Source organism: Hemitrygon akajei, chromosome 22 (genome assembly GCF_048418815.1).
Source record: "Hemitrygon akajei chromosome 22, sHemAka1.3, whole genome shotgun sequence".
In the NCBI taxonomy this organism is placed as follows: domain Eukaryota; kingdom Metazoa; phylum Chordata; class Chondrichthyes; order Myliobatiformes; family Dasyatidae; genus Hemitrygon; species Hemitrygon akajei.
In genome coordinates this window covers 37,160,895-37,187,766 of record NC_133145.1, presented here as the reverse complement: position 1 = coordinate 37,187,766, position 26,872 = coordinate 37,160,895, and the positions used below count along the sequence as shown (strand labels likewise).

The 26,872-nt window shown below is 40.7% G+C and overlaps 1 protein-coding gene across 3 annotated transcripts in view; it reads right to left on the bottom strand.

Annotated features, from left to right (window-relative positions):
• LOC140714637 (alpha-1,6-mannosylglycoprotein 6-beta-N-acetylglucosaminyltransferase B) overlaps positions 1 to 26,872 on the bottom strand; it is an 888,843-nt gene that overhangs the window by 771,713 nt on the left and 90,258 nt on the right. The gene's annotated exons all lie outside the window — the stretch shown is intronic.

Below are 26,872 nucleotides of genomic sequence, written 5' to 3'. Positions count from 1 at the left end.
AAACCCCATACCTGCACTTAACTGTAGCAACAGACTGTTTTAACTGTGAATACAAAAGGAAAACACATTCGGTTATATGATGTTGAGTAATTTTACAGTGAATTGCTACCAGCTAAATAGAAAGCACATCTCATTTGTATTGTGTAAATGCTACTGTTGTACAACATGATTGTGGATCATGTTGGTGTCTGCTCACAGAATTTCAAAGAATGAAGTAATTCAATCTGCTGTACATCAGTTCAGATTTGATATATGTCCCAGTCAAATCAAAGCACTTGGTAGAAAAATCTGCAGAGCCTTCCAATTCCTGGCTGTTAACAGTTCTCTACCTAAGAATTAAACTTCTAACCTATTTTGACTTACTAGTTTAATGCTAAATTAATGTTAAAAACTAATCAAATCATGGGATTAAAAGTATTGTGTTGGATCCAGTGTATGCAACATTCATCATACTTCACCCAACCAATACATTTTCACAATTTATTCAGACAACCAATTAGCATTACAGTGTGCTGGCGATATGGATTTCATCGACTGCACTAATTTTATTTTGTACTACCGTAAATGCACTCAGTGACCACTTTATTAGGTACACCTGGGCACTTGCTTGTTAATGCAAATATCTGATCAACCAATTGTGTGGCAGCAACTCGATGAATAAAAGCATGCAGACATGGTCAAGAGGTTCTGTTGTTGTTCAGATCAAACATCATAATGGGGAAGAAAGTGACTGGGGAATCATTGCTTTTAGAAATCATTTAAATAATTCTGTATATTTTTCTGGCATCTCATCTCATTCTCCTAAACTCTAGGGAATATAGTTCTAAAATACTTATTCCCTTCCCATATAGCAAATCTTCTATCACTGGGACAAGTCTACTGAATCCTATTCAGTCTATGACAACAACATCTTTTCAAAGGTAAGGAAACCAAAACTACAGTACTTTAGCTGCAGTCTCACCACAGCCATATACAGTATGATTGCAGTCGCTTTTGTACTTTTTTGTTACTTTTGTATTCAAACCATGTCATAATATATGTTCACATAATGCTTGCCCTTCTGATTGATTTTAGTACCTGCAAGGTGGCCTTCGGTGACTGGTATGAACACTTTTAGCTCCCTTTCAACATGAATAACCTTTTACTATTTAACAAATCTACCTTTCTAGTAGTGTTGGCACGTGGCCTAGTGGGCAAGGCATCAGACTAGTAACCTGAAGGTCACTGGTTCGAGCCTCAGCTGAGGCAGCGTGTTTGTGTCCTTGAGCAAGGCACTTAACAACACATTGCTCTGCGACGTCACCGGTGCCAAGCTGCATGGGTCCTAGTGCCCTTCCCTTGGACAACATCGGTGGCGTGGAGAGGGGAAGGCCTGCAGCTTGGGCAACTGCCGGTCTCCCATACAACCCTGCCCAGGCCTGCGCCCTTTCTAGTATATGCATCAAAGTGCAAAACCACTCACTTTTCCACATTATATCCCATCTGCTTTGTTCTCTCTACTCATTCTGTTTGTCTACATTCATGAAATCTTTTTACATCCTCCTCCACATTAACAATCACATTAACATTAACAATTAACACTAATTGAGTATCATTGGCAAACCTGGTGGAAAGATAACATTTCAGCCAAATCGCTGTTACAGATTGTGAATAGCTGGTGTCCAATCCTTGCATCACCCCACTAGTTTATTCCAATTTTGATTTTTCTGTGCAATCGCAAATTCAGCATCCATGTCAGTATACTAGCTCCAGTTCCATGACTTCTAATCTGCATGGAACCTCATTGAAAGCCTTCAAGAAATCCAGCATACATATAGTTTACTTAGTCTAAAATGGAGTGAAATAATAGCTTTACACTGGATGCTTTTTAGTTTGCAGAAAGGCTCGGAGTGGAATGTGAATGCTGTAAAGGGTGAAATAGATTTCTACTCACAATTGTAAACCTTGGGGCAATTATGTAAGCCACGAGCCATGAACAGACTGAATAATTGTAAAACGCTATTCATCTGTAAATTACTAAATTGTCTAAATTGCTTAAGAGCTGTCAAAAGCAAATACATTCTATACTGCAGTTGCCATGTAAAACCAAGATATGTGAACATATATTTTATCATTGATTTTTTGGCAAAATAGAGCTCAATTTCAGACAGCATTTACTAAATACATTGCTTCTCATGCTACCACAGTAATTACAGAATGTTTGATCAAAATAAATAAATTGCTGCAAATGAAATGAGTGCATTTTGCAAAGCAGGTTAATATTCAGTATAACAGAATGGTAGCAATAACATGCGTGTTGTGTATAAAGGCAAGTAATGACTGTGCTATACTTAGATTTTCAGAAGGCATTTGGCAAGAAGCTGCATAATGGTGAAAAACAAAAGCTCATGTGGTAGGATGCTACATATCTATGTGAAGAGAACATCAGCTTGTGAAGAGTCAATAGAGAGCGGACATGATTGAGCAGGCATGCTCTGGTCACCTCATTACAGGAAAGATGTAGAAGCTTTAGAGAGGACGCGGAGGAGATTAGAGAGGGTGCAGAGGAGATTTAGCAGGATGCTGCTGGATTAGAGAGCATGTCTTATGAGGATAGGTTGAGCGAGCTTGGACTTTTCTCTTTGGAGTGGAGGAAGATGAGAGGTGATAGTGGTGAACTAGATGTTAAAAGGCATAGATCAAGTGAATGGCTGGAGACTTTTTCCTCGGGCAGAAAATTTTAAGGTGATTGAAGGTAATATCAGAGGCAGAATTTTAAGGTGACTGAAGGAAAGTACTGGGGAAATGTCAGAGGTAAGTTCTTTACACAGAGTGTGGTGAGTGTATGGAACACCCTGCCAGGGATGGTGGTAAAGGCATATATGGTACAGGAATTTTAAAAATTCTTAGATAGATACATGGCTGAAAAAAAATGAAGGGCTATAGAGGAGAGAAGGGCTAGATTGATCTTAGTGCATGAAAAGGTCAGTACAATATCGTTGGCTGAAGGGCCTATCATGTGCTGTTGTGCTCTATATTCTATAACTGTGTTTCATGTTGGCAAGATGTAAAAAGGGATGGCCAGTATGACTTGTGCTGGGGCCACGACTTTTTATAATTTACGTAACCGATTTGATGAAGGCACCAAAGGTGGGATTGCAGAATTTGGTGAACGTAGCAGGGAGAAGTAGGAAGTAAATTGTGGAGAGGACATAAGGAAGATGCAAAGGAACATAGATAGATTAAGAGAGTGGGCAAAAATCTCAATCAAAAAATTATATAATGTTGGAATATGTGACATTTTGTAGAACAAATTTTAAAAATGCATACTTCTACATGGTTAGCTGAGATGTATAGAGAACTAGGAGCTGTGCAAAAGGCAAGTATGTAGGTGCAGCAAGTAACCAGGAAAGCGAATAGAATGTTTGTATTTATTGCTATTAAATGTAAAAGTAAAATATATATATATAAATATAAAAGTACAAAGTTATTCATTATTTATACAGTACATTGATGACCATACAACGGGAGCACTGCATCCAGTATTGATAAATTTATTTTAGAGAGGGATATTAATATATCAGAGGCAATACACAGAATGTTTACTAGACAGATGTATAGAACAAGTAGGTTACTTTATAAGGAATTTATGCAAGTCTAGCCTGTGCAAACATTTTGAAGACTGAGTAGATGAGAAAATCTACAGATGCTGGAAATCCAAGCAATACACAAAAAATTCTGGAGGCCCTCGGCCCAAAACATCGACTGTTTACTCATTCCATAGATGCTGTCTGACCTGCTGAGTTCCTACAGCATTTTGTGTGTGTTTGTCGAAGAGTGAGAGCTGACTTGATTGAAGCACTTAAAGGAGCTTATCAAGATGAATGTAAAATGGTTATTTCCTCTTATTTGAGAATCTAAAACTAGGGAACCTCTGTTTAAAAATAAGGTTGCCAGTTCCTCACAGGGCAGAGGGTGCAGAATCTCTGAGTATTTTAAGAGAGCGGAGAGAGAAAATTCAGGATCATTCTGATATATCTGGACTATAAACATATTTCCTACTGCAATTTAGTCTGAATGTAACAAAGTTATGTTGTCACATCACTAAAGTATCTGCTGGGAAAAACTATTTTGACATTTGCTGTTTGTAAATAAATATAAAATCAAGATACGCTTTGTGTGTATAGTTTAAAACTGCAAATTCTTGTCTACATATCAATAAAGCAAGATACACACAAGGTGACCTCCCAAGTAATGAAGGGGACGTTGCATCCCTATGTCAGATATGTCACATATAAGATTATTAAGGGATTGGACAAGATAGAGGCAGGAAATATATTCCAGATGCTGGGAGAGTCCAGTACCAGAGGGCATGGTTTGAGAATAAGGGGTAGGTCATTTAGGACAGAGTTAAGGAAAAACTTCTTCTCCCAGAGAGTTGTGGGGGTCTGGAATGCACTGCCTCGGACGGCAATGGAGGCCAATTCTCTGGATGCTTTCAAGAAGGAGCTAGATAGGTATCTTATGGATTGGGGAATCAAGGGATATGAGGACAAGGCAGGAACCGGGTATTGATAGTAGATGATCAGCCATGATCTCAGAATGGCGGTGCAGGCTCGAAGGGCCGAATAGTCTACTTCTGCACCTGTTGTCTATTGTCTATTGTCAGAATTTTCCTTAACATGAAACAGCATCATCTGTTGACGTGTAAAGTGAGTTGAAAAATAATTAACCTTGTATTGCTTTTGTTTTTCTCCCCCCCCCACACACACACACACACATAACTTCTGTGAGAGTGTGTTTTATCTTGTATCTCAAATTTTAGATAATGATTTGTAACTTCTGTAAAGAGCAATTTCAGTAATCAGAGCAGCTATTAACATGGGATCGCCTGCGTTATTTTAATTTCTCCAGTGGCATTTCTTATATGATTGTTGCAAAGATTACTCAGCAAGAGGTAAAGATTTATCTAAGGCATTAATAACACCTTTTGTTACTTGCCTGACACAAAGAGAATCAAATTTATCACTATCTGTCAGCAGCATATTTAATTTAAAAGAGATCCCACACACACCTTCATCACTGAATGTTTAATAAATAATCACAATGCAAGTTACTCTATGTGTATATTATTAATCTAATCAAAGTACTATATGTTCGCATACCTAGTAGCCTCACAAGTTACTTCCGTTGAAGATGTTTGAATTAGTTTGATCAGACAGCAATCTAGGTGAACTTACTTCAAAAAGAGTACTGTAACATTGAACTAATGCAGAAGCTCTAAATTTTACAGGACTTTAAAAGTCTTGTTTGCCTCATAATTAAATCTAAATGTAGCCTCCATTTCTTTATCTGTAGACTCCATGACACTTTTGAAAATGTGGTTGTGGAAACATGTTTTAATGAGTTACTTTAAGTGCAAGTCCAAAAAGCATTATCTTTTTCATAGATGACTTTGAAAATGAAATCAAATTAATTTCCTGTGTAAATAGCTGGAGGCAAATTTACAATGAAATACTTACTTCAGATATATTCGACATGCTGTAAATTGAGGTCCAGTTTTTAAACTTTTTTTCATTTACTGTTTTTTCCAAATTTCCTTAATGTTTTTATTTCTAAATTCCCACAAAATACATGAAGAAACAATAAACATCATACCTGATTTCTAAACAACAAAGGACCTCGTTAGTTCTTACCAAAGGGGTTTGGTGCACCCAATAAATCTCCTTGCTGTCACACAATAGTCCAAGTGCATGGTAGATTGACCAATCTAATTCATAAATTATGGCTTGTTAACAGACAGCAACACACTTTCTCTCACACAGACTCACCGTGTCCTTGCCAGTCATCAATATTTTTTATTAAATTATCTTTTAATACTTCTGTCTAAAATGGAACTACTTAGAAGAGAGATGTATCACATTCATTTTCTACCATCATAATACAAATGTGAATCTTCCTTAAATTATTAATTAACAAGATAAAGTTGTTTCATTATTTTAATACTATGGTATCTATGGCCTCTGTAACCTCCATAAGCAAAGAATATCCATTCTCCAAGCATCTACCTGAACCTCAGAGTAACCTTCCCCCAATCCCACCATTGCAGCATTCATTCATTATCAACACAGCCCTTTAGCAAAAAAGTGTTGCTTATATTGTGGATACAGCTTTGAATCAAGATTCAAATAAATCTTGGTGTGGGGTTTTGTCCCTCACCACAAATGCAGCTTGCCCACTGATTTCCTCCAGCAGATTGTTTGTTGCTCCAGATTCGAGCATATAGTCTCACAAATGAGCACAAGAACTGGCAACATACTAATGCTGAATATCAGAATGTGGGTTTCAGCTCTGTGTTATACAAAGAAATCCAGCCATGCATTTCTGAAAGATATCTAATTGAAGCTCTCGCACATCTTGCAACTTTCACAACTGATGTTAGCATGATCTTCAAAGCCGCTTCAATATTAAAAACTATGTGAAGCGATTTCTAAGTCATGACAGCTTGAAAAAATAGTGCAAAAAGAGGATATTCCAAAAATGTAATTTTCACCAATGTCAATGAAATTATTGGTCATGAAGTGCTCTCAGTTCTATGCCAAACTATTATGTGTGATTGCCATCGTTTGGGATTCCAAGTAAATAAAGCCCTGCAACACACACAAAATGCTGATGGAACGCAGCAGGCCAGGCAGCATCTATAGGAAGAAGTACAGTCGACGTTTTGGGCCGAGACCCTTTGTCAGGACTAACTGAAAGAAGAGACTTCACTGTTGTTTAAATACTCATGGAGTCCACTTGCATAACAAGAAATGGGTATAGCATCCCCAGTGTTTGAATACACCTCTTCCTACTCTGACACTTTCAAGGATGCTAATCCTTTCTCCTAATTCCTCCATTTCAGCTGCATACATTCCCATGATGAGGCTTTCCATTCCTGAACATAGAAGATGTCCTCTATTTTTTTTCAGAAAATGGAGTTTCCCCGCAATGGATGGGTAGTGGGGTCCTTATGTTGTGCTGTCTTTCTGAGGCACCGCTCCTTTAAGATGTCTTGAATATTGCAGAGGCTGGCTCCATCACGAGTACTAGCCTCCATAGTATCCAAGACATCTTCAAGGAGAGCAGGCTCAGGAAGGCAGCGTCCATCATTAAGGACCTCTACCACTCTGGGTATGCTCCCTTTTCATTGCTACCATCAGAAGGAGGAACAGAAGCCTGAAGGTACACACTCATCATCCCGAAACAGCTTCTTCCCCTCTGCCATCCAATTTCTAAATGGACATGGGAGGCAGGGTTTAAGTGTCGGCACAACATTGTGGGCTGAAGGGCCTGTAATATGCTGTACTATTCTATGTTCTATGACATTGAACCCATGAACATTACCTTCACTTTTTATTTTCATTTCTGTTTTTGCACTACTTATGTTAATTAACCTATTTAATATACATATATGTGCTTACCATAATTCAATTTTTTTCTATGTTTATCATGTATTGCATTGTACTGCTGCCACAAAGTTAACGAATTTCACGACATTTGCTGATGATATTAAACCTAATTCTGGCTATCAAGATACCTCTCACATGCAACTCCACCATTTCCACATGCCTGCCCTCCCACCACACATCCCCACCATCCTCCATATAACGGCGATAAGGTTCCATAGTCCTCACCTACCACCCGATGATTCAAAGAGTTCAAAGGATTCCAAGTACTTTTATTATCAAAGGATGTATCAAATTATACAACCTTGAGATTTGTTTGCTCACAGGCAGCCACAAAGCAAGAAACCTGTTAGAACCCAATTAAAAAATAAGTAAAATAAAGACCAACTCACGACGTGCAGAGGATGGAAAAAAATATACAAATTATGCAAACAATAGAAGTAAGCAACAACATTCCAAAGTTGGCCAAAAGCCTCACTTATCAGTCCAGTGGACACGGAGCACGCAGCCAGGGAGCCTCAGCACCATGGAGAGAGGAATGACCATCACAGGAGAGCGAGCGTAATTACTTATGTATTCAATCCTGACACCCTGTCTTTCCAGCGTATCGGTTACATTGCCCAAACAGCGTATCATACCTCCCATTAGGACCCGGCCACAGTTGCAGCAAAAGGCTCTGGGCCTAGAACATACTGCCCAGTGACTCGCTCCAGGACTAGCTTTCACCGCTTTTGATTCAGCTCGATGTCCAGAGTGATCCAACCTCACCCCAGGCCAGGTGTATGGGCATTGGATCTCCCCTGCCTTGTCTTCACCTCTCTGAATGGCTCGCTCTATCTGCCCCGATACTGCCTCCACATCCAGTATTTTATTCTCTGCAGCTTCTGCCATTCCCCACAGGATCCCACCACCTGGAACGACTTCCTCCTTAACTCACATCTCCACAGGGTTTGCTCTCTGCGTGAGTCCTTTGTCCATTCGTTTGTCCCCACCAATATCTGTCAAACATTCTAAATGTTACACCTGCCCTGACACCTCCTCTTTCTCCACCATTCAAGGCCCTAAAGAGAGAGGCAGCACTTCACATGTGAATCCATCAGTGTCATTCATTATATCCAGTGCTCCTGATGTGGCCTCCTCTAAATTAATAAGACCCAATGCAGAATGCAGGATTGCTTTGTCAAGCATTTTTGCTCTATCTGCCATAACAGCAATGATTTCCCAATGGCCAGCCATTTTAATTCTACTTCCCATTTTCACATTGACATGTCTGTCCCAGGCCCCCTCTACTGCCACATTGAGGTAAGGTGCAGGCTGAAGGGGCAACACCTCATTTTCTACCTTGGTAGTCTCCAATCTGATGACATTAATATTAATTGCTCTAACTTCTGGTAAGCATTTCTGCCACCTCTCTCCCCTTTCTCGATCTCCATGTCTCCAACTCTGGAGACAAACTGCTAACCCACACTTTTATGAACTTAACAATTCCCACAGTTATCTTGACTATACCTCTTCCTATCTGGTTTCCTGTAAGAATATTGTTCCCTTTTCTCAGTCCTCTTTCTTCAAGGAATGGGAATTCCCTGTTACAACCATGGATTCGGCAGCGCAGCGGATAGGACAATTGCGCTCGTGAAAATGAATGTGACAGCTAATTATTACTTCATTGTGACAATATTTACCTCCATTCAATCTGTTGTAGTGTTTGTTGAGACTTGAACACAGGAGAGAGCACAGCAACGCTTCGCTGTCAGTTTGCATTCAGCCTTCCCTGAGAAATTGGACTACCGAGTCAACTGACTCTGAAGACTAGTGGTATTCGTTTAATGTTTAGATGTTCTTTTCAGCCACAGTGTAGGCTTCATTTTCCTTTTGAGAGTTTTAGTTAATGGCCCTGTTTGGCCTAGCATTTATTGTTTTATAGTCCCTTTAACACTTTTCGCATTAAAGTCTGTGAACTATCAACCTGCTTCAGTTCCTCTCACTCTGCAGTTGGGTCATATCCAAACCTAATAACCTTCCCTCCCTCCACCATTGAAGCCACCCTCACTCATATCTCTTCCATTTCCCGAACATCTGTGCTCACACCATCTTCCTACCACCTTAAGAATGATAGAGCTCCTCTTACCCTGCTTATCATGAGCCTCTGAATCCAACATATCATCCTCCACAGCTTCCATGATCACCAAGGGGATCCTACCACCAAACATAATATCTTTACCTCCCCCCTCTGTTTTTCAGATTGCTCCCTTCATGATTCCCTTGTCTATTTGTCCCTCCCCACTAATCTCCCTCCCAGCACTTATCCCTCAAGCAGAAGAAGTGCAACACCTACCCATTCACCCCCTCCCTCATCTCCATTCAGGGCCCCAGTCAGTCCTTCCAGGTTAGATAAAACACAGTTAATTAGGAATTCACATACATGATGAATGTTTGTGGCCACATTTTAATAAGGTGTTGAATAAACAAAGATATAACGCAAGCACAGTGGAACACATTCAACGGCAAGAATATGAAATTACGCTATAAAGTATGATTAAAATGGAAGCCCAAAGACAGAAAATGTACTTTTTTTTCAAAGAATCTTCAAGATTTTAAGCTATTAAAAAGATAGATCTTTAAAACACATCTCAACCTGGAAAGTAAAAGCTCTGCTGTTCACAAAAGATTGTAAGTGCTTAGAAGTAGAAACGTATTCCACTGCCATACCAATAGGAGCAGCAGGGAAAATTAAGAAAATGCACCAGAAAGCAAATGAAAGAATCAATAACAGTCCATGTATTCAATATCTTATCTGAACAGAACGTTAAAAGGTTATTTAAAAGAGCCAGTAAGAAGCTTTAGAAGGAATCATTTAGATATTCACAGACATTCTGTTGACAAGTAAGTTTTTGATTGGAGTTAAATTGCAAAGATACCTAGAGAGCTGATCATTTGATATTGAGTCATGGACAAATAGCAATGCTTTGGACAGTGTATTAGTCTGTGGTTTCACAATTAAAAGACAGGAAACGACAGATGAAAAGAGTATGGTCAGTAGTATTAAGGTTATGAATATGCCAACCAAGGCAACAAAGGATTTAAGTTGGCTGCCAACTGGTGGTCCCATCTTCCATCATCTGTTTCTCCTACCCTCTTAATAGATGTAACACTTGCCATTGCACTATATTCCAGGGGCCTGAACAGTCCTAAGTGAGCTAAAGGTTTTCATGCATCTCCTCCAATGTTGCCAACTGCATTTGATGCTCTTGATGTGGTCTCCTCTACATTGGCAAAACCAAGCGCACAATAAGCAATCATTTCACAGAAAATTTATGCATAGTGCGCACTGGCCATCCCAAGCACCTGGCTGCAGACCATTTCAACTCCCTTTCCCAGTCCCACAAAGACCTGCCCATCCTTAGCCCTCTCTACTGCCAGGATGAAACAAAATCCAAATTGATGAACAACATCTCATTTTCCTCTTGGGTAGTCTACAACTCAAAGGCATAAATATTGAGTTTTCCAATTTTAGTTAACTCTCTCTTTTCCCCTTTCCCCCTCTCCTTCTAATCCTCCAGTCCTTCCATTTCTGTCCCTTCTCCCCACACAACCCCCAGCCTTTCTTCACCCATCTTCACCCCCTTCTTCCTCCTGACTTCTATCCACACATTTAACATGTTTCCCTCATACCCCCCCCCCCCCCCCACACACACCTTCCGCCCTTCCTAATGTGGTTCTAGTTGTGGTTCATTTTCCCAATGGTTCCCATCCTCATCTCCTTTACTTAGCAGAATCCAGCACCAGTAGCACTTTGCACTCCCGCTTATCTCCTTCTAGCAGCTGTCTCCTACCTTCATACTCCCCTCCATCCACTGAATAAATAGTGAATTTTTATCTCTTCCTGTACATTTAAATTATATAATATTTTCAAATCTAACTTTATGCAATGGAATCTGCTGCCTATTCATTTTAATGGGAAGAGGATAATGACTGCAAGTGACCATGGTGTAATATGTAATGTCATATTAAAGTGATTAAGTTTATTATTGTTGCTATATTTTGTTTTTTACTTTTTGAAATAAGTTTATTTTAATGGGGGCATTGATTTCTACAAGATTATAAATGACTTTTGATATTGTCAAATGCAATATGCTAAAAAAAATTGGTATTTTTAATAACCATCCTTTCATGTGAACATAAGATAGTATCAATATTCCCTCTAATTTGTACTGACCAGGGTGCGCAAAAATCTTGTGCATTTTTTTTGCCTAGTGGCAACATATGCGCAATTAATTTTTAAGTGGAAGTAATTTCTTCAATAAAAACAGTATAAATAAGCCAGTTCTAAAATCTGCAGACAAATCAGTACAAACGCCATGTTGCCAACACTGTCCACATCAGAAACCAGAAAAGGAAATGTGATTGTGTACAATCATGAAATATACTTAACATGACAATGAGGAAGAGCCTGAGCTAGTAGCAAAAGATGTGTGTGTGCACACAAGCAGGCATGTCAATGATGGGGAGGGCTTTACCTTTGATGGACTGGGCCATATTCACTACTTTTTGAAGGATCTTTCATTCAAAGGCATTGGTGTTTCCATACCAGGCTATAATGAAACCAGTCAATATACTCATGCTGAATCTTTGCAAACTTCTAAGGAAGCAGAGGTGCTACTGTGCTTTCTTTGTAATTGCACTTAAGTGCTGGGCCCAGGATAAATCCTCTGAAATGATAACACCAAGAAATTTAAAGTCGCTGACCGTCTCCACCTCTGATCCCCTGATGAGGATTGGCTCATGAACTTTCAGTTTCCTCCTTCTGGAGTCATAAATTAGCTCCTTTGTCTTGTTGACCTTGAGCCACATTGTCAACCTACCTTCTATATGCTGATTCATCACCACCTTTGATCTGGCCAGTGACAGTGGTGTCATCAGCAAACCTAACTATGACATTAGAGCTGTGTTCGACCTCACAGTCAAAAATAAAAAGTGAGTAGAGCAGGGGCTAAAGCACAAAGCCTTGTGGTACACCTGTGCTGATGGAGATTGGGGAGATGTTGTTGTCAATCCAAACTAACTGGGGTCTGCAAGTGGGGAATTTGAGGATCCAATTGCATAAGGATGTACTGAGGCCAAAGTCTTGAAGTTTATTAATTAGTTTTGAGGGCATAAATACAAAACTCAAAGTGCATCTTCACCAAGGACTTAAATAATTGAATATACAGTAATATCCCTACTCCAAAAGTCAATGTCCTGACTGATAAAGGTCAGCACGCTAAATGCCTTCTTCACTACCCTGTTAACTTACATAGCCACTTTCAGCAAACTGTGCACTACACTGTTAGGATAGATGAATCGTTTACATAAATAATTATAAATGGAGATCACAACACTGATCCCTGGGGCACCTCACTAGTCACAGACCTACAGTCAGAGAATTGGCCTTCAACCATCACTCTCTGCTTCCTATCATAAAGCCAGTTCGAAATACACCTCACCTGGTGGATTCTCATTCAACTTAACCTTCCAGATCAGTCTGCTGTGGGTGACCTTGTCAAAGCTTTACTAAAGTCCATATAGACAACATCTACTGTCCAACTTTCAACCATTCCCTCAGTTACTCCTTGGAAAAAGCCCAAAATGTTCATCAAACATGACCTCCCATGCACAAAACCTTGCTTTCTATTCCAGGCTTTCACTATCCAAGTGATGGTAGATCTTATCCCTTAGAATTCTCTCCAGTAACCTCCCTACAAATGAAGTCAGGCTCACCAGCCTGTGGTTGCTCGATTATCCTTGCTACCTTTATTGAACAACAGAACAACATTAGACATTCTCCAATCTTCTAGAACTTTGCCAGTAGCTCATAACAAAGGAAATATCACCACAAGGCCTCCACAATTTTTCCAAGTCACTCATAACGTCTTCTGGGAGTGAACTATGTCAGGGGATTTGCCCACCTTAATAAACTTCAAGGCTGTAGATACGTACTTCTTTGTAATACACACATGATCAAAGACCTCACCACTTATTACCCTCATTTCTTTGGCATCAGTGATGTCCTCCTTAGTAAACACAGGGGAGAAGCAGTCAATAAAAACCACAGCCGCCGTTTGCACCTCCGCACTTAAACGTTCAAAGTGAACTGCCTCATTCAAGTTTATCTTATCACTAAATATCTCTACCTAGGCTGTGACCACCTTAATAAAAGTTTCATGTAAGATGATCTTGAGTATCTCCAGTTCCAGAACCTGGGAGTTCATTAAGGATTCATCCATCATGGATATATGTTAGGTAAGGTTATAGATTAGCCTTTCATTATTAATATAATCTTTCATTTATGATGTCATTCAAGTGAACTTTACCTATTTCCTTTTGCCAAGATTGCAATATGCTTCCTTCCCAATTACTTAAAACAGCATGTGATACTCCAACCATGACCCAAGTATATTCATCATTAGTCAACACAATGACGTGCAAAACCACCAAATCCCATTTACACTTCTAAATGTATTTTCACCTGCAATGCTGCCATTAAATATCACGGGACAAAGTTGCTGAGAATGCAATGGACAATTAACCTGGTGCAGGAAGCACAAAATTCATGCCGCTGCCTCGTTACCAGGACTTCAGCCAGCCAAATAAACTAAACATTCTGTTGTTAGCATCAACAGTGTCTAGATTAGCTAGCACCTGTTCAACCTGCCAAGCATTGATAAAAGTCAGCCGACATCACTTAACATCATAAGCCCTCTGTGTCCAGTGATAGGGGACATTTCACGTGAGTAATTGAAGCTGCCTGGAAGCCTTTATTTAGCACAAGCAAACATTTATATGTTCTAACAGGAACAGGTAGAGACTAAGAAAGAGGCTCTATTCCAACAGGAGGCCAGGAAGGCATGCATGAAAATACTGAAGCTGCAAAAGCAGGAGATGGATTTCAAGGACAAAATGAATGTCACGCTGCAAGGACATGGGGATATAACATGAAAAACTAACTGGTCTCACACAGGTCATCAAAAATCGGTGAACACATCTACAAATCACATCTTTACATGAATGTAGTATTACACTTACATTTGATCTAAACAACCAACCCAACTATCTCAAGTATCAGGGTCACCAATATAGGTTCTTGCAAATAAAATGACACGAGGCATTTTATGCTTAAGAAATAACTGTTGACAGATTGCCAACAATCTGCATCAATTAAAACTCACAACTTCAATGTGTGCAACCGTATATTCTATGAACTCACATAGTTGATGCAACTCCAAGCAGTACAGCCTGTACACATAATCAGGGAGTTGAATCTTATTGAAACATATTGCAACATGCTAACCAACACAATTTCCCTCCAATACATAAAGGAATTGAGTGCACATCTGACACCTGCAACAACAATATGGAACAAAGGACAGAGGCAACTACATTCTTGAACATCACTTTCTACCTATTCTCAGAGGGGTGGTGTATGGGTGGATAATGGAAATTACCAATTACTGTAATCAAGTTCAAGATGTGACAATACACCAATAGTTATCCTTCTCACATTACACATCTATTGCATCCCACAACCTGATTTATAAATTACTAACAGTACAAGCATGAGTTCACCACTACATTGTTCCTCCCTTCACCATAACCCTGCCACAGTAGCTACGTCCTCTCAGATATCAAACACACCAACCTGGCCAGAAAGTATCATCTTATCAACAAAGAGGTGATGATGAAGGCACTTGGTCATTTGATCTGACACTCTAAGCCACCAGGTTGGATATTAACACTTTACTGACTGAAGCAGACTGTATGATCTGCTTGCACTGATTCTCCAGACAAATAGAATGATTGGAGCACCTTCTTGATTCATCATCTTTTGAAGGTGACCCCAATGCTGGAGCTGATGGAGTTTACAGCTTTCTAGATCTTCTTCTGATCTAATGCAGTAGTCCCGCCATACTAGACTGTGATGCAACCAGTTGGAATGTTTTCCACGGTACACCTGTAGAAATTTGCATGAGTCTTTGGTAACACACCAAGTCTCCTCAAACATCAAATGAAATATAGCCGTTGCCCTGGCTTTTGTCTAATTGCACCTACAGTATATGTTGGACTCACAATAGATTTTCAGAGATGTTGGCACCCAGGAGCTTGAAACTGCTCACCTTTTCCACTGCTGATCCCTCAGTGAGGACTGGTATGTTCACCCCTGAGTTCTCCTTTAGTTCCTAGGTTTAACTGACATTGATTGCAAGGTCATTGTGGCGACACCGCTCAATCAGCTGATCAATCTCACTCTGATACACCTCCTCGTCACCATCTGAAAATCTGTCCACAATAGTTGTGTCATCGGCAAACTTATCGGCTTTTGATTGAGCTGTGGTTAGCCACACAGTTGTGGGTGTAGAGAGAGTCGAGCAGTAGGCTAAGCACACATCCTAGTGTCGTTTGTCAGTGAGGAGGAAATATTATTAACGATCTGCACAGACTGTGGTTTCTTGGTGAAGAAGTCAAGGATCCGGTTGCACAGGGAGGTACAGAGACCCAGGCTTTAGAGCTTGTTGATTAGAACTGGGGGTATAATTGTATCGAATGCTGAGCTGTGATCAACAAACAGGAGCCTGACATAGGTTTTGCTATGTCCAGTTGATCTAAGGCCAAGTGGAGAGCCAGTGAGATTGCATCCATGTAGACCTGGTGTGATGACAGGCAAATTACAATGGGTCCAGGTCCTTGCTTAGCATGAAGTTAATTCTGGCCATGACCAACCTCATAAAGCACTTTGTCACAGTAGTTCTCAGTGCAATTGGGCAACAGTCATTGAGGAAGCTTATCCTGTTCTTCTTCGACATTGGTATGATAGTTGCTCTTTTGAATCAGGTGGGAACCTGGGACTGCGGCAGTGTGAGATCGAGGATGTCTTTGAACACTCCTGCCATTTGGTTGACTTGGTTGACACAGGTTTTCAATGCCCTACCAGGTACACCATCAGGGCCCAACGCCTTGCAAAGGGTTCATCCTTTATGATGATACTCTGATGCAGCCCCCGAGACAGAGATCACAGAGTCACTAGATGCTGTGGAGATTTGGATAGGTGTAATTTTGTTCTCCCTTTCAAAGCATGCATAAAAGGTGTTGAGCTCTGGAAGTGAAGTATCACAGCCACTCATGATGTTAAGTTTTGCCTTGTAGCCTATAAATCCTGCCAGAGCTGATGCACATCTGGTTCTGTCTCTAACTTCAATTGAAATTGTTTCTTCGCTCTTAAAATAGACTTCCGTAGGTCATTCCTGGGCTTCTTGTTATAGCTCTAGATCACCGTTCTTGAAGGCCTCCAATCTAGCCCTCAGCAGACTACGAATCTCCTGGTTCATCCATGGCTTTTGGTTGGAGTTTGTCCAGCATATTCAACACACTCTCATCCACATGAATCCTGATGGAGTCAGTGATAACTGTGGCATATTCATTCTGATTCAAGCATGAGTCCCTAAATATTGTCCAATCCACTGACTCAAAGCCATCTTGTAAACACTTGTTAACCTTTGACCTTCTTGATCCTCATGACTGGTGCTGCAGTCTTCAGTCTCTGCCTGTACACCAGGAGTAGAAGGTGATCAGACTTTCCAAAATGTGGGCATGGAATGGCAGGGTAGGTATTCTTCTTGTGGTTTAACTGCAGTCAAGTGTTTGGCCTCCTCTGGTTCCAAAGGTGATAATGTTGGTAGTAGTTGTTCAGAGACTTCATCAAGCTGGCCTAGTTAAAATCCCCTGCAATGATAGGGAAGGCATTGGGTATACTGTTATGTGACCGCTGATCGTGGTGTTCAGCTCCTCCTGCACCTGCTTGATGTTGGCCTGAGGTGGATTCTACACCACTACCAGGATAATGGCAGTAAACTCCCTTGGCAGATAAAATGGACAACACTTGACCGCTAGGTATTCCAGATCAGGCAAGCAGGAGTGAAACAGAACACCACAATGAGTTAATCATAAAACATACTCCACCTTCTACATCATTAAAAGACTGAGCTCTCCTGTCTTTGTGGAGAATGGTGGTGCCATTGATCTGCAGCACTGCATCTGAAATGGCGAGTGTGAGCCATGTTTCCATGAAACCAAGTACACAACAGTTCCCAATGTCCCTCTGGTACTGCAATCTTGCTCTAAGGTCTTCACATTTATTTTCCAGAGACTGTACATTCACCAGCAGCTTAGTTGGCAGTGGAATCTAATGCCTTTGCATTTCAATTGTACCTGTAGCCCAGTGAGCCTGCCCCACCTCTGTTTTCTTAAAGGAGAATGGCACTCACGACTCAAGTCTATAGTCTGGGATCCACCAATATCACTAGATTTGAGTATTGATAGAATAACATCCTTAATAAAGGTTAAGGGGAATCCAGCTGCCACCTACCTTTAGGTCAAGGTCATACAAAAGCTCTTCTGTTCAAAGCCAGTGTCCACACATTGTTATCCACTGGACATGATATTAAGAAATAGCTGATAGTGCCAAACACTGCAAAGGTAATATCCCATCTGTAGTACTGAAGACCTGCATTCCAGAACTAGCTGTACCTCTAACCCAAATTTTATACAAACTATACATCAAATTTTAAGAAAACTTTATGAGGTATGTACAGGTCACAAAAAGCAGATAAATCCAATCTGGCTAATTAATTGACAATTGGTCCACTCTTGATCAAAGCGATGGAAGCAGTCATCAACAGTGCCATCAAGCAGCACTTACTCACCATTAATCTACTTACTAATGTACAACTTTGCTTTTTCAGTATGACCACACTACTCCAGATCTCATTATAGCCTTGCTCCATTAATGATTCAAACAGCTGAAATCAGAGGTGAGGTGAGAAAAATTGTCCCAAGAAACATTTGACCAAATTTGGCATTAAGCTGCCTGCGTGAAACTGAGGTGACTCAGCATCAATGGAAAACACTTAAGAGTCTGGAGTCTTAACTCACACAAATGAAAACGAATGTGGTTGTCAGAGATCAATCATCCCAACCCCAAAAACATCACTGCAGTACTTCCTCAGAACAGAAGTTCTAGGTCTAACTAACTTCAGTTACTTCACCAGTAACCTTTCCTTCATCATAAAGTTAGAAATGGAGATTTTCTCTGATGATTGTACAAGATTCAACTCAATTTACAACTCCTCAGCAAATGAAAAAGTCCATGTCTATATGGACAACTTTAAGATATAGGTTGATGTTCTATAATTTGACATGCTGATGACATCAACATGCATTGGTATCATTCTGCTTGGTATCGAAGTTAGGACCATTCATTTAAATGAAAAGTAAAAAAGTCAACAATAATCTGTAGAATGTTTGAGTATCTATATATACCTAGGTGAATATTCATAAACCTATTGAGTTTGTTGTATTTCAGGATGAATTTTACAAGTTACCATTCTGCTAATAGGATTAATATTCATACTGTGCTGGCTTTTAAGCACTGCACTATTTGACTCTTTTTTTACAACTTGGTTTTCAACTTCAAACATTACAATCCAAGAAATTTTAGTTCCAGTTTATTAGAAGTATTGAGCATTAGTTCTCTCTCCTTAGGTGATATTATTACCATGATACATAAATAGGACTATTTTTAAAGAAACGGGGTAAGCGGATGCAGTTTTCTGTTCAGGAGAGCAGAAGCAAGAACGTGTTGAAAGGCCTCTCAAGTCTGCTCTGCCATTTGCCACTATCACAGCTGATCTTCCACCTCAGCACCATTTCAGTAATATTTTCATCACAAAATGTCAATGAATTAAAGTGGATTTTTAAGCACACTTAGTTAGAATTTGGCTGAAATGCAAATAAAAATACTATTATTATTTCCTTTAGTATATTCAGACTAGCCTTGATTCTGCCTGGAAAGGCACAATACAAAATGGATTTGAGCGAATGTTTCATCTGGCCTTTAAATTTTTATTTTTCCTTGCATTGGTTGTAATGGATATTTTCTGAAAGCAACTGACATGAATAGTTTTTAGTCTGTCTTGAGTTTTGACAGGTCCACAATTCAGAAAAGCAGTAACAGTGCTTCCATTTGCAGGCTCCATATCATGCAGTTTCTGGAATATGGGATGAAAGCAACAATCTCTGGAAGAATGCTAAAATTTAAGAAATAGGCTGTTTTTACACATTTAAATTTAGTTCAGCCAAAAGTGTGTTAGACTATTTTGGAGGTTTGAAAGTGAGATTTTTTCAACACCTCTGTTGTTGCTATGGATCAGGTGCACACTCCCATAGAGCACCTAGAGCTTGTGCACTTTGCTAACATTAGCTGCGGCATGTATTTTGAATGTCTGAATAACTCCGAATACTCCTGGCACTGCTCCTCTACTGAGTCCTTGGCTTTAATTCAATACAACTTTGTTCAATCAATTAGTTTTAACATCTGCAATGACTTTGCATCACTTTATTAGAACAAAAAATGGTGAAATTTAATGAAATCTTGCAGTCTCCTTGTGTAATGCATTAATTATCAATGTTTATTTCTTTAACAAATGAAAGCTGTATGTACTATAAATAACAATATGTATTAATTTTCTGTTGATAGGATAGTATGACAAACAAAATTTGATGGACAATCTCAACAGGATGTAAAAGACAGGAAGAGGTAAATTTTAAGGAGAGTATTATGGGAGGAGAGAAGGACTGCAAGAAAAAAAGTTTAAGGAAATTCCATAGATTATAAATAGTTTGCGGCTAGCAGTCAGGCAATGAGTATCAGTAATTCAGCACCGCTGAAGTACTACAAGGATCTTGGAGGCATGCGTTATAGAGCAGCAAATCAGGCCTTTTGGCTTGCTGTAGACCAACCATCATGCCCATTTATAGTAATCCCACTTGCCTGCTTTAATTCCATATCCTTCTATACCTTGATCATTCAGGTACCCCTCCCAATGCCTCTTAAATATTATCACTGTTCCCTTCTTCACCATCTCCTTAGGCAGCTCATTCCAGATACCAACTCCTCCACATAAACAATGTGCTTTCAAATTCCTTTAAACCTCCTCCCTCTCACTGTAAATGTATTTCCTCTAGTTTTGGGAACTTTTTTCATGGGAAACAGATTTAGGCTATCTACCCTATCCGTACCTCTCATTATTTTATACACGTTCCATGTCAGTTCTCAGTCACCTTTGCTCCTGGGGAACCAGACCCACACTATCACAATCTCTCTTTATAATTCAAGCCCTCCAATCCAGGAAGTACCAGAAGTACTCTTCTGATTCTTTTTCTGCATCCTCTCCAGCTTGGTCATATATTTGCTATACTATGTTAAAAAGAATTCGAGCAGAAGCAGCTTCTGCTCCTACTTTGATACAATGGTTTTCTCAGGTGATGCTATGTCTTAGTTTGGAGAAAATCAGTAGTCGAACTTTTGATCCTCGATTTGATTTTGAGATAAGGTGGGGTTCATTCGCCTGCTACTATCATCTGATTTAAGTTAATTAATGTGGTTTCCTTCCGATTTTTCTTTAAGTGGATTTGAGTTGGTGGATTGAAGCTTTTTTTTAATGGAAGCTTATATGATGTATAGCTCTGGGGTTGTGCTCCCAATGGTTTTTTTTTTGTTTTTTTCTCAGTTAGTAGGGCTTTTTCCTTCTTTATTTCTTTCAAAAAAAATTCTTAACACTTTATTTTTTCTTATTATTATTTATATATTGCTTAGCTTTGTTAATTAGTTATTTGCTAATTTAATTCCTTATTGTACATGACATTGACTTATTGACTTTTTTGTTAATCTTCAATAATAATTAATAAAAAAGATTTTAAAATGAAATGAAAAGAATTCGAGAGAATACTTCAAGTGCAACCTAACCAAGGTTGTGTATAATTGTAACATGATGTTGCAGTGCCTCAACAGCTGAAGGCAAATCATGCCATACATCTTCTTCCCATCCTGGTTATTGTGTTGCCACTTTCAGGGAATAATACACTTGTAGCCTAAGTCTCTGTTCAACAGCCATCTCAGGACACTGCCATTCATGACATATATCCTGCCCTGGTTTAACTGCCCAAATGCACTACTTTGCAATTGTCTGAATTAAATTCCATTTGCCATTCCCTTTCTGGGTTAAAATATAGTCTGTTACAATCTTTATTCAATCTTCCTCAATGACCACTGTATCACCAATTTATCATTTGCAAACGTTTGAACCATGCCACCTATATTCTCATTCAAATCATTAATATTTCTGACAGACACCAGTGGATCCAGCACACAAGTGGTCATAGACCTGCAGTGTGCCAAATAACTTTCCACTATCACCTACTGTCTCCTACCACCAAGCTAATTTTGTAAGCAAAAAAAAAAATTCTGCAGATGTTGGGAATCTAAGCAACACACACAAACTGCTGGAGGAACTCAGCAGGCCAGGCAGCATCTATGGAAAGGAGTACAGCCAACATTTCAGGCCAAGACCCTTCATCAGGACTGGGAAAAAAGATGAGGAGTCAGAGTAAGAAGGTGGGGAGAGGGGAGGGTGAAACCAGGAGGGGGGACGGGTGAAGTAAAGAGCTGGGAAGTTGATTGTGAAAGAGATACAGGGTTGGAGAAAGGGGAGTCTATTAGGAGAGGACAGAAAGCCAGGGAAGAAAGGGAAGGGGGAGGAACACTAGAGGGAGGCAATGGGCAAGAAGATGAGATGAGAGAGGAAAGGATGGATGGGGAATGTTGACAGGAGGGGGGGCCCATTACCAGAAGTTCAAGAATTCGATGTTTATACCATCAGGTTGGAAGCTATCCAGATAGAATATAAGGAGTTGCTCCTCCAACCTGAGTGTGGCCTCATCGTGACACTCAAGGAGACCATGGACTGACCACGGAAATGAAAGTGGAATTAAAATGGGTGGCCACTGGGAGAGCCTGCTCTTTCTGACAGATAGAGTGTAAGTGCTCATCGAAGCAGTCTACCAATCGCGTTGGGTCTTACCAATATACAGGAGACCACACCAGGAGCACCAGATACCCCAACAGACTTACAGGTAAAGTGTCACCTCACCTGGAAGGACTGTTTGGGGCCCTGAATGGTAGAGAAGGAGGAAGTGTAGGACCAGGTGTAGCCGTTGTTCCACTTGCAAGGATAAGTGACATGAGGGAGAGCCGTGGGGAGGGACAAATGGATAATGAAGTTGCATACGGGGGTGATCGTTATGGAAAACAGAAATTGGGGGGGCGGGGAGGGAAAGATGTGTCTGGTGCTGGAGTCACCCTGGTGATTGCAGAAGTTGAGGAGAACTATGTGCTGCACACTGAGGCTGGTGGGGCAGTAGGTAAGGACAAGAGGAACCCCATCTCTGGTGGGATGGTGGGAGGATGGGGTGAGGGCAGACGTGCGTGAAATGGGAGAGATGTGATTGAGGGCAGTGTTAATGGTGGAGGAAGGAAAGCCCCTTTCTTTGAAGAAGGAGGAAATCTCTTTCGTTCTCGAGTGAAAAGCCTCATTCTGAGAGCAGTTGTGGTGGAGACAGAGGAATTGAGAGAAGAGGATGTCATTTTTACAAGTAACAGGGTGGGAAGAGGTATAGTCCAGGTAGCTGTGAGAGTCAGTGGGTTTATAATAGACATCAGTAGATAAGCTGTCTCCAGAGATATGTACAGAGAGACTGAGAAATGGGAGGGTGGTGTTGGAAATGGACCAGGTAAATTTGAGGAGGGAAGTTGAAGGCCAGGTTGATGAAATTGACAAACTCCGCATGAGTGCACCAATGCAGTCATTGATGTAGCACAGGAAAAGTTGGGGAGTGATACCATTGTAGGCTTGGGACATAGACAGTTCCACAGAGTCAACAAACACGCTTAGCTGGGACCCATGCGAATGCCCATGGCGACAGCTTATACTTGAGGGAAGTGGGAGGAGCCAAAGGAGTGAGGACAAGTTCCACCAGTGGTTGGTTCTGGTGTCCAGAAATAATCAGAATCTTCGAGGCCTTCCTGGTGGGGGATGGAAGTGCATAGGGACTGGACATCCACAGTGAAAATAAAATGATCGGGGCCAGGGAACTTGAAAACTTTGAAAGGATCAGGAGCATGTGAAGTGTCACAAATGTGAGTAGGAAGGGACTGAACCGGGGGAATAAAACTGAGTTGAGGTATGCAGATATGAGTTCAGAGGGGCAGGAACAAGCAGAAACAAAGGGTCTACCTGGACAGGCAAGTTTGTGGATCTTGGATCGGAGGCAAAAACGGCAGGTGCGGGAAACTAATTTTCCATCCAATTAGCTCGCTCATCCTGGATCACATGTGCTCTAACCTTCCAGACCAGCTTATTATGTACACCCATTTCAAAGGCTTTGCAAATATCCATGACCACAATCTAGCCCTCATCAATTGTCTTGTTTACTTCTTCAAAAAAAACTCATTCAAGTTCATACAACTTGATTTCCCATCCATAAATCCATACTGACCATCCCTAATCAGTTGCTGCCTTTCCAAATGTGAGTAAATCCTATCTCAGAAGGACTTCCAGTTAACTTTCTCACTGCTATTGATAGGCTCACCAGCCTGCATTCCCCTGGTTTATCCCCAATGCCATTTGTAAATAAAAGGTTTCACACGTTTGATCTGACTGTATAATTCGTAAATTAGACCGATTAATTGTTATTTTCTTTGCAATGTAACAATTAATTAACTGTTTGTACTTTATATAATTACCTATGTGCATGTAACTGCTTACAATGATTCCTAGTGGCGACTGTAAACACCTAACAGTTTAATATGCCTCTAGTGGCTAAACAAAGTATAATAAGTTTCTTTGTTCTGCATTACTTGAATACAGTGCCTTGAAAAAGGTATTCAAACCTTTCTTCACATAAATGAGTATTACAACCAGGGTTTTTGACCAATTCAACTGAGATTTTTTAAATTTGTGAATCGCATGTTCCTTTTTTCACAGTAGAGCCCAGAAAACGGGAAATTGTAAAGCATGAAAATCTAAAAATTCAAAACTTGAAATATCAGCAGTTCAAAAGTATTCACCACTCCCCACCCCGCACTTTGCTCAGTACTTAATTGAACCACCTCTTACAGCTATTACAACCAGTAGTATTTTTGGATAAGTCTCTATTAAATTTGCACAACATGACAGAGTAAAATTTGCCCATTTCTCCTTGAAAAATTGCTCAGGCTGCACTGTTAGTTGGGGAGCGGCAATGGACAGCAACCTTGAGGTCTTGCTAGAAATTTTTGATTGGGTTAAGTTCAGGGTTCAGACAGGGCACAGAAGAAGAACAAAATCCCATTGATCTCTTTATTGCTCTCCATAACATCCTTAAATACCCCTGATCAGGCAACAGGAATCTATCCACCTTTATGCAATTCAAGAGTGCAAACATCTCCCCCTTTATAATGTTGATGAGTTCCAGGATATCACTGTTCCCTCCCCTGAACTCACTTCTCCATGATAAATGTATACCAGAAGTATATACCAGATTTAAGAAACACAAAGTACACTGCAGATGCTGTGGTCAAAGCAACATGTACAACACGCTGCAGGAACTCAGCAGGTCAGGCAGCTTCCGTGGAAACGAACAGTCAACATTTCGGGCCAAGACCCTTCGTCAGGACTGAAGAGGGAGGGGGCAGGGGCCCTATAATGAAGGTCGGGGGAGGGTGGGAAGGAGAAGGCTGGTGGGTGCCAGGTGAAAAACCAATCAGAGGAAAGATCAAGGGGTGGGGGAGGGGAGGAGGAGAACTGCTGCCCACTTCAACTCTGCTTCACATTCCCATTTGGATATGTCCATACATGACCTCCTCTACTGCCATGATGAGGCCAAGCTCAGGTTGGAGGAGCACCACCTCATATACCGTCTGGGTAGTCTCCAGTCCCTTGGCATGAACACTGAACTCTCCAACTTCCGGTAATTCCCTCCCTCTCCCTTCCCCCATCCCAGTTTGACTCTGCCTCCTCCTCCAGCTGCCTATCGCCTCTCTCATGATTCTGCCTTTTTCTACTACACAGTGCTTTCCCCTTACATTCCTTCTTCACCTTTCCTGCCTATCCCCTCCCCCACCCCTTGATCTTTCCTCTGATTGGTTTTTCACCTGGCACCTACCAGCCTTCTCCTTTCCACCTTCCCCCCCACCTTTTTTATAGGGCCCCTGCATCCCTCCCTCTTCAGTCCTGATGAAGGGTCTCAGCCCAAAACATAGATGCTGCCCAACCTGCTGAGTTCCTCCAGTGCATTGTATGTGTTACCAGATTTAAGAATTTCCCATCTTCCAAACCTCTACACATAGATTACGACACTGATCTTAAAGAAGACCTATGCTCTCCCTAGCAACAGTTTGATGCTTAGTATACTGAATGTATCTTTTCGGATTCTTCTTTAACTTATCTGCCTGGGATATTCTGTGTGCCACAGTTTCCAAGGAGTGCAGCAGTGATAGGGGATTCCATAGTTAGAGGAGCACGCAGGAGATTCTGTGGACATGAAAGAGGTACCAGGATGATATGTTGCCTCCGGGTGCCAGGGTCAGGGATGTCTCAGATCAGGTCGACAGCATTCTACAGGGGAGAATGAATAGTCGAAAGATGTAGCAGATATTGGTGCCAATGACATATGTAGGAAAAGGGAGGAGATCCTGAAGTTAGAATATAAGAAGTTAGATAGAAAACTGGAAAGCCTGACATCCAGAGTAGTAATTTCTCGCTTGCTGCCTGTGCCATGCACCAGTAAGGGCAAGAGTCGGATGATTTGACAGAAAATGTGTAGCTGAGGAACTGTTGTAGGTGGGCAGAGTTTCACATTTCTGGATCATTGGGATTTTGTCTGGGGAAGTTATAACCTGTACTAAAAGATCAAGTTATAGCTGAACACAAGGGGGGGATCAACATCATTGCAAGCCAGTTTGCTAGAACTTTTGGGGAGGGTTTAACCAATTGCACAGTGGGGTGGGAACCAGAGTGATTGGGCTGTGGATGGTGCAAATAGTATACAACCAGATGCAGTGAGTAATGAAACAGTGAGGAAGGACAAGCTGATGATAGGGCAGAACTATAGACGGTGGGATGAGTTGAAGTGTAACAGAGGAGAAAAATCAAAAAGGGTAATGAATACAGGACTGAAGGTGCTATATTTGAGTACACGTAATACATGAATTAAGGTAAATAATCTTGTAAAGCAGTTAGAGTTTGGCAGGTATGATGTTGTGAGCATCACTGAGTTGTAGATTGGAGATCATAGTTGGGAGCTTAACATCCAAGGATACACGTTGTATCAAAGGGACAGGCAAGGAGGCGGAGGAAGTGGGGAGGCTAAAGGGAAAACTTGCCTGACAGATCTGTTGGAATTCTTTAAGGAAATTACAAGCAGGATAGACAAAGGAGAGTCAGTAGATGTTATTTAGTTGGATTTTCAGAAAGTTTTTTGACAAGGTACAGTACATGAGGCTGCTTAACAAGGTAAGAACCCATGGTATTACAGGAAAG